Genomic DNA, 10,833 nt, shown 5'->3' with positions numbered 1-10,833 from the left:
AGGTCCTAGGATATAATTTATATTATTCTCTAACAAACAGATCTAAATTGGTGAGATTTTTTGTTGCGGGTTGATTTCGAGTTTTGGGATGAGTTTTTGGGTATTTTTAGACTATGAATGAATTTATCAAGTTTTATATGATATTTCTAGGTATTTTTAGTAAAAAAATGGGTCGAAAGATCGGTTTTGGATTGAAACAACTTCTGCTCCATTTTTTCAACCACCAAAGTGGCTACGAATTGGGTAATATCAAATGATGTGTTATCTGCCTCAGCAAACAATGTACATCGAACTTTTTTTTCTTAAAAAAATATGGAGTCGTTCGCCTTATAAAAAACAAATAGGGCCCCAGCACTCGGGCCTCCTCTTATAGGCCAGCGTCGGGGCCCTTTCTAAATGGGTTAGGCCCAACAACGCCTAACCTTTTTCTTTTTTCAATGTTTTTCAATTAATGCCTTTTATATGTATTTTTTCAAAATTATATGTAGATTAATATCCCTTCTCTTTTTTATTTTGTTAATCTAAACTCTTTAGATATCGATTATTTTTTAGTTATTTTGTATGCATTTAATTTGTTGAGAGTTGTTCTAATTCATCTATAATTTTTTTATGTTTTATATACATAAAATTTATTTTTAAAAATTAAAAATATTTATTTTCAGATAATATTTTTAATATGTGTAACCTTGCATAATATTTTTTCCTTCTATTTTATTTAATCAATTTCATGTGTATCTATTTTTATTATCATTTAATTAAATAAAAAATTAATTTTTATGAACAAAGTCGTTAAACACAACCGTGTCAAAGATTGGAGTTGCAAGGTTGGATATCTTGGTCTATATCTGACTCTCAATTTTTTTTATCTTTATTTATTGTTAATGACTTTTTATTTATTTATTTATTTATTAATATACATAGTTCTTAATTTATTTTATTAGATGTATACATAAGTTTTTCAATTTTCACTTTTGATTTTTTTATATAAAAAAAAACATTGAAAAAGCTTACATATTCAATATTTTAGAGAAAAAAAAATCAACTCACGACAGAGCACATGTCAAATAACTAGTAAAGCACTAAAGGGTGTGGGTTTTTAACTATAGTTGGTACTGTTTTCACCGTCACAAAATACTGTGGAACTATGGTTCATCTTTTTAATAATTCATTTTAGTCTCCAAAGTTTAAAATAAAAAGTTTTATTTTATCAAAAAAGTAAAGGCAGGGCCTTTTAAAAAAATAAAAATAATTAAAAGGAAGTACAGGCGCGTGGACCTGGGATTTAAGGCCCACCCACGCACTTGGCTTTTTCCTTGCAATGGCTCAGGGGCGTTTGGCCATAGGCTCGCGCACCTGAGCTCTTTTTTTACCCTTATATATATATAAGAGAAAAAAATAGTTAACCTAATTAAGTTGATGATCTTGGTCACAAGTTTGACAAGTTAAGCCATAACACCTGGAATATTATTTCTTTAAAATTTACTTTTTTTAATTGATACATTTTTTCAAAATATCTTTATTTAAATTTATGTTTCAATTAATATTGCTCATTTGTGAATTTTTTTTTATCTTGATCTACAGTTGTCTCTTGATTTTTCTAGTTTTATATTTAGTTATTGTTAATGATTTTTTTTTCATTTATTAACATATATAATTCTCGACTTATTTGATTATATATATGCATAAACGTTTTTATTTTCACTTAGAATTTTTTTAATTATAAAAACGCGTTGAAAAAGTCTACGTATATAATTATTTTTAGAAAAACAAATATTTGACTTGTGACGAAGCGGAGGTGACATAGCTAGTATTAAGTATAACTCTAAAAGGCTTGAGTTTTTTACTATGCAAGGCTCCACTGTTCATCCTCCCACACATTACTATAAATAGTTTGTGTAAATTTTTTAATTTGCTCCTCAAATCTTTTTTCTCAAAAATTTAGTCCTAATTAAAGGCTAATTACTTTTTTTATATATATATGTAAGGGTGAGATTTAAAAGGGAGGGATTGAAATGAAAAGGGAACCAAACATGACTGCGTGTGACATGAGTGTCGCAAAAGATGCACTTTGATTCTTGAACTTTAATAATCATGTAAATTATACAATTTCAGCACCTCAATATTTTTCTAATTCAATTTTAGTACAAGAGTTTATTTATTTTTTATTTTTTAGTTCCTGGTTAAGAGAGTAGAGAAAGAGCTTGTCACATTTCAACGGTAAAGAGAAAACAAGTATTGTTGACACCAATTTAGACCACGAAAAACAGACAATATTTATGTCAAATAGTTTTATTTGATGAGAAGAATTCATATTATGTGTTTTTTTATCTTTAAAGTTCGTGAACAAACAGATCTGAGTTTAAGTTGATTTTTGGTCTCGGGTTGATTTCAATTTTTTGAGCGATTTTTTGGGTGTTTTGAGGCCATATACAAGTTTATGACTGTTCCTACAGTTTTTTATTGGTGTTTTGGGTTAAATATGAGTTGAAAAAAGGGTTTTTTGGTCAAAACAACTTAAGCTGTAATTTTTCGGCTACTACTATGACCAGAATTTGAGCAAATGAGTCATCTAAATTTTTTTTTTCAAAAAATTTGGGCCTAATGATATATCTTCTGCCCCAGTTTCAAACAAAAAAAAATAAGGGTTCGGTCATGTGGGCCCTAATAAAATGGGTTAGACAGGTTGGCCTGGTTTGCCGGGCATAATAGCTTCTGGTCTTAGCTCTTTTTTTTTCTAATTTTTTTTTTAAATTAATGTTTTTTTATGGTTATTTCTCTAATTTGTTTCTTATATTTAAATTAGTATCCCTTCTCTCTTTCATTTTGTTTGAAGAGCTTCTTTTAAATTACAATTATTTTTTTAGCTATGTATTTAAATTTGAAGAGTTTTTCTAATTTATCTATAATTTTTTTTATCTTTTGTATGGATGGATTTTATTTTTTAAAATAAAATAAAAATTATTTTTAGATAATATTTCTAATATATGTAGCCTTATATGATGTTATTTTTCCCATCTATTTATTTTGATCAATATAATTTATGTCTTTATTTCTATTATCGCTTACTGGAATAAAAAATTTAGCAAACATAATAATGTAAATGTCTCGTTTTTCAAAGATTAAATATCTTGATCCACACATGTTTCTTGATTTTTCAAGTTTTAATTTTAGATATCATTAATAACTTTTTATTTATTTATTCACACACGTGGTTCTCGATTTATTTAATTACAAGTATGCATAATTTTTTTTATAAAAAATTAAATTTTTAAACTATAAAAATACATTAAAAAAACTCATATATATAATGTTTTTATAAAAAATAAAAATATTTAACCCGTAATAAAACGTGATTCACATGTAACTACTGCGTGTATACATGGGGAAGGTTGCCTAACACTGTAAAGTAGTAAGGAAATCTATAATTATTTAGCCAAGTGATGCTCATCATGGCAAGGCAATGGAAAACGTGGAGCACTTCATTTTTTTTTTAAAAAAAGATTAGAAGACTTACATGTGTACGTGTTGTAAGTAGAACGACAAGTCTAATCCACATTAGTAATAAAGATAGAATATATTTTCATAGGTGAGTGGATAATATTGAAGAAGTTTTGTTATCTATATCATCGGAGGGTACGAGGATTCATTCATGACTCTTCGCAAGAGACGGGAGGGAAATGGCTCCTTGTATTTGCATATACCTGTTTGAAATGAAATAAACGACACAAGGGAGAAAAATATGAAGAGAGCATCGCCTGAACTTATTTGGCCTTCTTGAAAACGAACACCAAGATTCAAGATGAGAACGGTTGCTGGTTTTGCAATCTGATGGATGCTCTAAATTTTTCTTGGCATGGTTTGTGTCAAGATTGGCGGAGCCCTAACTTTCTGCTGAGAGATTTTGACAAGCCTCGTTCTTTAGGGCATGAGCCAGAATGGACTCATCTATCATCTTTAAGGCCTCAAAGTTATCTGGCTCACGAGTCCTGTAATTGGGTTCAGATAAATTCTAGGGTTCACGCATAAAAAAGAGAGGCATGGGACTTCCTATGGATAAAATGGTAGTTAATCATAACTTAGTCCCTATGGTTTATCAAAACTAATAAATCAGTACTTAAAATATAAAAAAATAATTAAATTGTGTTTTAATCAACGTTGATCATACTTAATTTAGTTTGTTTTTTAAAAAATAGATGTTCTTTCTCAATCAAAATCTTCCTATTTTCTTTAATCTCCAAGAAGAGAAAAAATAAATAAATTGAAAAGGAGCATGAATTTAATTTCAAAGGCCACTTTTACATGTGTTTGAATATTAGAGTCATACAAGATCCTGCGATTGTATTTCTTGATGAAAGGACCTGCTGGATGCCATGGATCCCACCAAAAGTAAGCAGAATTTCCATTGCCAAAAATGGATCCAATCCCATACAGGTGGCCTGATCTCTAGTAGTTCACTCCACGGCCCCCAAGTGCAATCTTAAGGGGCTTTAATTCCCCAAAAACTTCTTCACTTCAAGAGATTATTCATGACCCAAGCTACCCACAATGAACCTGATTTGCATTCTTCGAAAGATCTTACCCACCAATGGTTTTCAATCTACCAAAGAGAGTTTCCTGGTAATAAGTGAAACCTCAAGATTCTTCTCCGGTAAATGAACTAACTTAAAACCAGAGTAATTCTGCAACTGCGCTGAATGTCCGCACTTGAAACTTCATAACAAAAAAAATCACATTTTGATGGATTATATTTCAAGCTATAGATCAAGTAGAATTGGTGGAGCACCATTGTGGCTTTTTGCATGGATTCCACATCACTATTTATGAATACCATTAGATCATCTGCGAAACATAGGCGATACAGGCTGATTTCCTTGCATCTAGCTAGGGTGATACGTTTCTGGGTGAGTGTAGGCAGCTTCATTCATTAAGTAAAAGAAAATTTTCATTGCTATGATAATTAGATTAAGGAGATACCTCTCTTTCCTTTATAGTAACCGCGTAACTCACGATTAATACTGATAGAGAAGCTTGTAGTTGAAACACAAAGTTTGATCCAGTTGACAAAAGCAGTAGGAAACCTCGTGGCTAGCATGAACTCCAAAGAAATTGCTAAGAAACCGAGTCAAATGGTCTCATAAAGTCGGTTTTCATGGAAATTCTAGGAGATAGATCCCCTTTCTGGTAATTCTTTGCCATTTCCTGTGCAAGGAGGACATTTTCTACGATTCTTCTTTCAAGAAAGAACGCTGATTGATTGTGAAATGTAAGAGAGGATCTTTAAAATACATTTATACAAAGTATAACAACACGAGATTGGCTGAAATTTGATATTTTGAAGCAGTTGAGACCTTAATTTGGGATTAAAGAGATTGAGGTAGCAATTACTTCTTTCAGTAGTTTACCATTGTAGCAAAATTCAGAGATGGCAGTCACGATATTCTCTCCTACTATGCTCCATGATGCTTGAAAGAAGGTTTCCTTAAAGCCTCCGGTCCTTGTGATTTCTGGCTACTGAGAGAAAGGATTATCTTTTTTGTCGACATCAAACAATTTATGCGTGAGCAACCTATCAAAGCCTTGAACCGAACCACCATAGACTTCTTCATTTTCAGTGCCAAAAAAAGGTTCATGAAGAAAGAAATAGCCTCATTTTGTATATCTTCAGAGTTGGTGAGCAGTTATTGTTATTGGAAAGGGAAAGGATCGAATGGATTTTTTTGCTTTCTTGGCCTTTTTGACTCCATGGAAATAGCCACTGTTTTGATCACCTTTATTAAGCCAGATGATGGGAGACGTTTTCTTGGAATAGGCTTCTAAAGTAAGTTTTAAATCTCCCTTTCCTTATGTATAGATAAAGGTAAAGGATGTGGTAAAAGAGCCATTTGAACAGCTTTAAGCCTTGCTTTAGCTTTCCAAACTTTACTGGTGATACTGCCATAAAAGGTCGCATTAAGTTTCTTAAGATGAGGTTTGAGCATTTTCAGATTTTTGCAAACTTGGAACATGGTTGTCCAATCAGCTTTAGAATTCCAGATTTTCTCAAAACAATCTGCAGAGAACTAGAATGGGAAGTCCAGAAGCTATAAAACCTGAAGGGGTTTGAAAGGGATGGCATTAAGATAGAACTTTTCAAGTATCTTGGGCAATGCTCAAAGATCCCAGGATTGATGAACTTACTGCACTTGCGGAAAAAGTAGAAGACCAACCTTCATTAACAAAGACTCTGTCAAGCTTCTTGAAGATTGGATTGGCTATATTTGTTGAACCATGATAAAAGGGACCAGTATAGAGGCGATCATCGAGATCACAAGCATCCAGACAAGTATTGGAAAAATTCATGGCTGAGAGAAATTTTGTGGCGTTACCAGTGGTTTCAGCATCCTTCCTGATAATGTTAAAGTCACCAGCAACATACCATGGTGTGGAACATTCATTTAAATTTTGTTTGGAAACTTATGCTTAGGCAGCTTTGACACGATTTTAAAAATAAAGGTAAATTGTTACGAAGTTAACGATAACAAGGGACTACCGAACCATTTTGTAGGAGATTATTTATTAAGGTGGGTTACCTAGTACCCCTGAGTTGGTGTATTGGAGGTTAAATTTTATCAAGCAATTATCATTATTATTATTATTGGAGGTTAAATAGCAATTTCCAGAGTTGCTAGGTTTGCACTCTCTGTGACAAACTGAAGGTTAAATGGGATTGCATTCCATATTGCTCTGATAAAATCTTGGTCATCGTTAAAATTAGTTCCCTTGTGATTGACAAATGCATGTAACATCAGCTACGTACCTGCTGGGCTGACAAATATGTTCAGAGAAATGAGTTAGTTTGTTGAATTTGTTGTTTGTCCCAATATTTTGGCTGATATAATTACAGCAATTTTCATGATGTACTGTGATTGACGTACGAGTGCATAACTTGTCCTATGGTTTGATGATTCTTCCTTCCCCACCCTTCATTACAGGTTATAATAAATCACCCTGAATATGAAGATAGATACCCGCTGCTTTTCACTGGTTCGAACAGATGGGACAATTGAGGACTTGTCATATCGCAAATGTCTCAATAGGGCTCTTGAGATCATTTCTCCTCAAAAGGCCAGAAGGTATGGTGGAAAATATTTAACATCCAAGGCCTCCGCAAGGGACAGTAGTTGTCTTGACTTGCCATTGGACAACTGACGTAGTTCAGCTACTAACATAGGCAGCAGTACATCAAATGGTTGTAGCATTTTTATCTTTTGAAAGCTGTACATTTTCTATAGAAGTAGAGTTATCTGCAGGACAAGGTAGTAGCTAGATGAACAGGGGGGGTCTTCTTCTTGACAGAACAAGTCCTTTTCTTTCCTTTTTTTTGGTGGTTGTAGTATTGTCCTTAATGGAGGCAGTCCATTTCCCGAGCTTCTTTTTGCTCCTTCCACTATAACTTTTTTGCCCAACATTTTATTGCGGCAATGGAGTTTCGGGGTGTTTGTTTTTTAGAAAATGATTTTTGGAAAATGATTTTTTAAATTTTCTTGTGCCATTAAAAAAGTTAATCAACAAAAAATACTTTTCAATAAATAAACAGGTCTTACTGGAAGCAGCAACGAAAGGTCTTACTGGAAGCAGCAACGAAAGGCTTGCGTGGAGCATTCATTTTTGTGCAAGCATGGACCTCAACGAGCATGGCCCCAAGCCTACTTTAAAGGTTCAGCATGAGATGCGAGCGATAATTCACTGTTAGGTTTCATGGAGGTCGGTTGGTATCAAACCCCAGCAGGCAGCAGCCACAAAAAATAAAAATAAAAATACAATTAGACTACTTTAATAGATAACTCATACTTTAAAGAAATAGAAAAATACAATCAGGAGAGAAATATCTTAATATAATAATATTAGTTGATCCTTGCGTATCATGAAATTTTCTCTTTTTTTGGCACGTGTAATGTGGACAAGAAAATATATAAGATATTGTTTTAAAGAGATCAGATATATTGCTACGATTGAAAGGCATGGGAAAGAAATAAAGAAGCAGTAAGATTGCTACAGAGATTCAGAATTATTGGCACTAAGCCCAGAGCTTGGACCAAGTATGTGGGCCTGAAAGCTATCAAGATTCTAATTTTATTAGTGGTTTGAGGGCCCAGCATCTTATTCTTCAAGAGGATTGTTGGACTTCCCTGGGCCCACCAAGATAGAATCTCATGATCCGTAATGTCCCCAAAGAAAACAGACAAAACGCAAGCCATTATTGATAAGAAAAACGTTAAAGCTCAGCACAGTCACTTTCATCATCTTTTTTGTTTTTACCTCTTTCGTGGTTAGCAATCTCTTCCATGCTGGTTTAGAGTAATTTTTTAAAATATTTTTTATTTAAAAATATATTAAAATAATATTTTTTATTTTTTAAAAATTATTTTTAATATTAATACATAATAATAATATAGAAATACAAAAAAAATATCTGAAATAAAAAAAAATTAATTTTTAATTTTTTTAAAAATATTTTTAAAACACAAAAACAACATGAAAAAATCAATGTCAACAAACCGGAGAAAGTTCACCCCATCAGATCAGATACAAGAGAGTGTCGTCCATGGGTGATATGTTAAATCCCTTTTGTTCTTTTTAATTAATTAGAGACTAGATGATGTTTAAGAAGCTAAGATAATATGTTGTACTGGACTGGATATTACAAATGAAAAATGGAGTGGACTGAATTGATTAAACATTATATATTCTTATCTTATGTTCTACGCACGCTAGCTAAATCAAGTTGCTACAAAAATTCATTTTGATTGTTGAAGTTTCTTAACAATTCATTCTAGTCCTTATATATATTGTTTTTATGATATGTTAGTCCTTGTTGAAAACCTTTTTGTCCCTCTGATTTTATGGCATGTACAATTTAGTTCTTAAATCAATTTAATTTTACAATTAAGACGCATTGGCCAAATCTGAGCAAGATTAATAAATAAATGTGAGATTAATAAATAATAGACGATACAAAAAATTAAGAAATGATGACTTTTGTTCAAAGTATCGGATAAGCCTCTGCCCACCACCCTCCGTAGGGACACAAGTTTGTTCCACCCCTTCTAGCAAGACAAGAATTCTAACTCAAGAACAGCTCTGAACAGGGCAAGGCCGCATCGTATATATCACAACGTGTTCTATCTAGAGCGAGCATCGTATATATCACAACGTATTTGAATCAAAATTACTTCCAAGGCCATGTTTGTTTCTTATAAAATAGTTTTTGAAAAATTATTTTCCAAACTTTTTTTGTATTTATTTATTATTAGAAAAGTTAGTCAACAAAAAACACTTTCCGGTCAAAGAAAAATACTTTCTAGTCAAAAAAAATTTGGTTTGGTTTCTAGGAAAGTGTTTTCCCTTTTAGCTGTGTTTGTTTTCCGGAAAGTGGTTTCCGTGAAATCACTTTCCAAACTTTCCTGTGTTTGTTTGCTATTAGAAAAGTTGGTCAACGGAAAACACATTCCAGTCAAAGAAAAATTTGGCTTGGTTTTCAGGAAAGTGTTTTCCTGGAAAATTTGAACGGAAAACACTTTCTGAAAGTTGTGAAAAATTTAGAAATGTCATTATTTGCTGATTATATCAAATTTGGTCCTCAAACTTTTGATTGATATATATAATTTGTTTTGAATATTTATTTTTTCAATTTCATCTCTTAAAATTTAATTTTTATATTAACTTTGGTCCTTATTTTTATAATTGCTATTTGCTTTTTCATTATCATTTTTTATTAAAAATTTTTATATATCAAATTTGGATCATCATTCTTTTGATTGTTACTTATTTTATTTGAAATAATTTATGAAATGTTAATTATTATTATTTTAATTTCTTCATCTTTTATTTTTTTAATTTTTTAGATTGGATCTCTATTATTTTGATTATTATTTATTTTATTTGAGATAATTTATGAAATTATACTTTTTTTTCAATTTCATTCTCATTCAACTTTTTAATTTATAAGATTTGTTCCTCGTTATTTTAATAAACTTGAAAAAAATAAAACATTAATAAATTATTTTCCAGCTCATTTTACATGACATAACCTAACACTGAAAAATATTTTCCAACTTATTTTCTATTATACTATTAAATATCAAAAAATACTTTCTTGAAATTCACTTTCCTAAAATTTATTTTTCTCAAAATTTATTTTAAAATTTTTTTTTCCAGCAAACAAAATAAATCCCAACATAAAAACTGTGAAGGTCCTATTCACTAGGGAATTTGGTAAAGATGGAAATTATGAGTAGTCCAGCTGCCATTTCACCAAGAACAAAGCGCAGCAGGTGACTTCTGCCATTGACACTCTGGTGAAATGATGGAGCAGCCTTGAATGAGAAGCATGGGTCAGTAATCTCTTAAACTAGTAAATCACAACAATCGACTAGTTGCACTTGCCATCTGATGCAGCTGCAAGAATCTCACTACATTTCCACATGAAGTTTTTCTCTCACTGTGACCCATATCCAGACCATGAATTTGCCTTCCAAAATTCAACTCCCAAAACCCAGCATCCTGGATTGAATTAGCCAAAAGAAATCTTTCAAATTTTGTTCAAGTAAATAAAGATTTCAGTGATAGATAAAGGATTCCACAAGTAGAAGCAAGGTTTCCATTTACATCAGATTTCGTGTAAAATAAAAAAGCTATTCCCGTGATAATCTTTACAAGGAGTGAGATGTCCGTTCCGTAAAAGCGAACCATGATCTGGCTAATTCAACAGCCTTCTAGGGATTATCTCCCAAAGAAACCAAATCTCTTGCTTGCTTTAGCAAAAATCGTCCAAGATCTGGATTACCCAACCCC

This window comes from Populus trichocarpa, chromosome 3 (assembly GCF_000002775.5).
Source record: "Populus trichocarpa isolate Nisqually-1 chromosome 3, P.trichocarpa_v4.1, whole genome shotgun sequence".
Lineage (NCBI taxonomy): Eukaryota > Viridiplantae > Streptophyta > Magnoliopsida > Malpighiales > Salicaceae > Populus > Populus trichocarpa.
The sequence above is the reverse complement of the archived record's forward strand: the minus strand, read 5'-3'. Positions refer to the sequence as shown.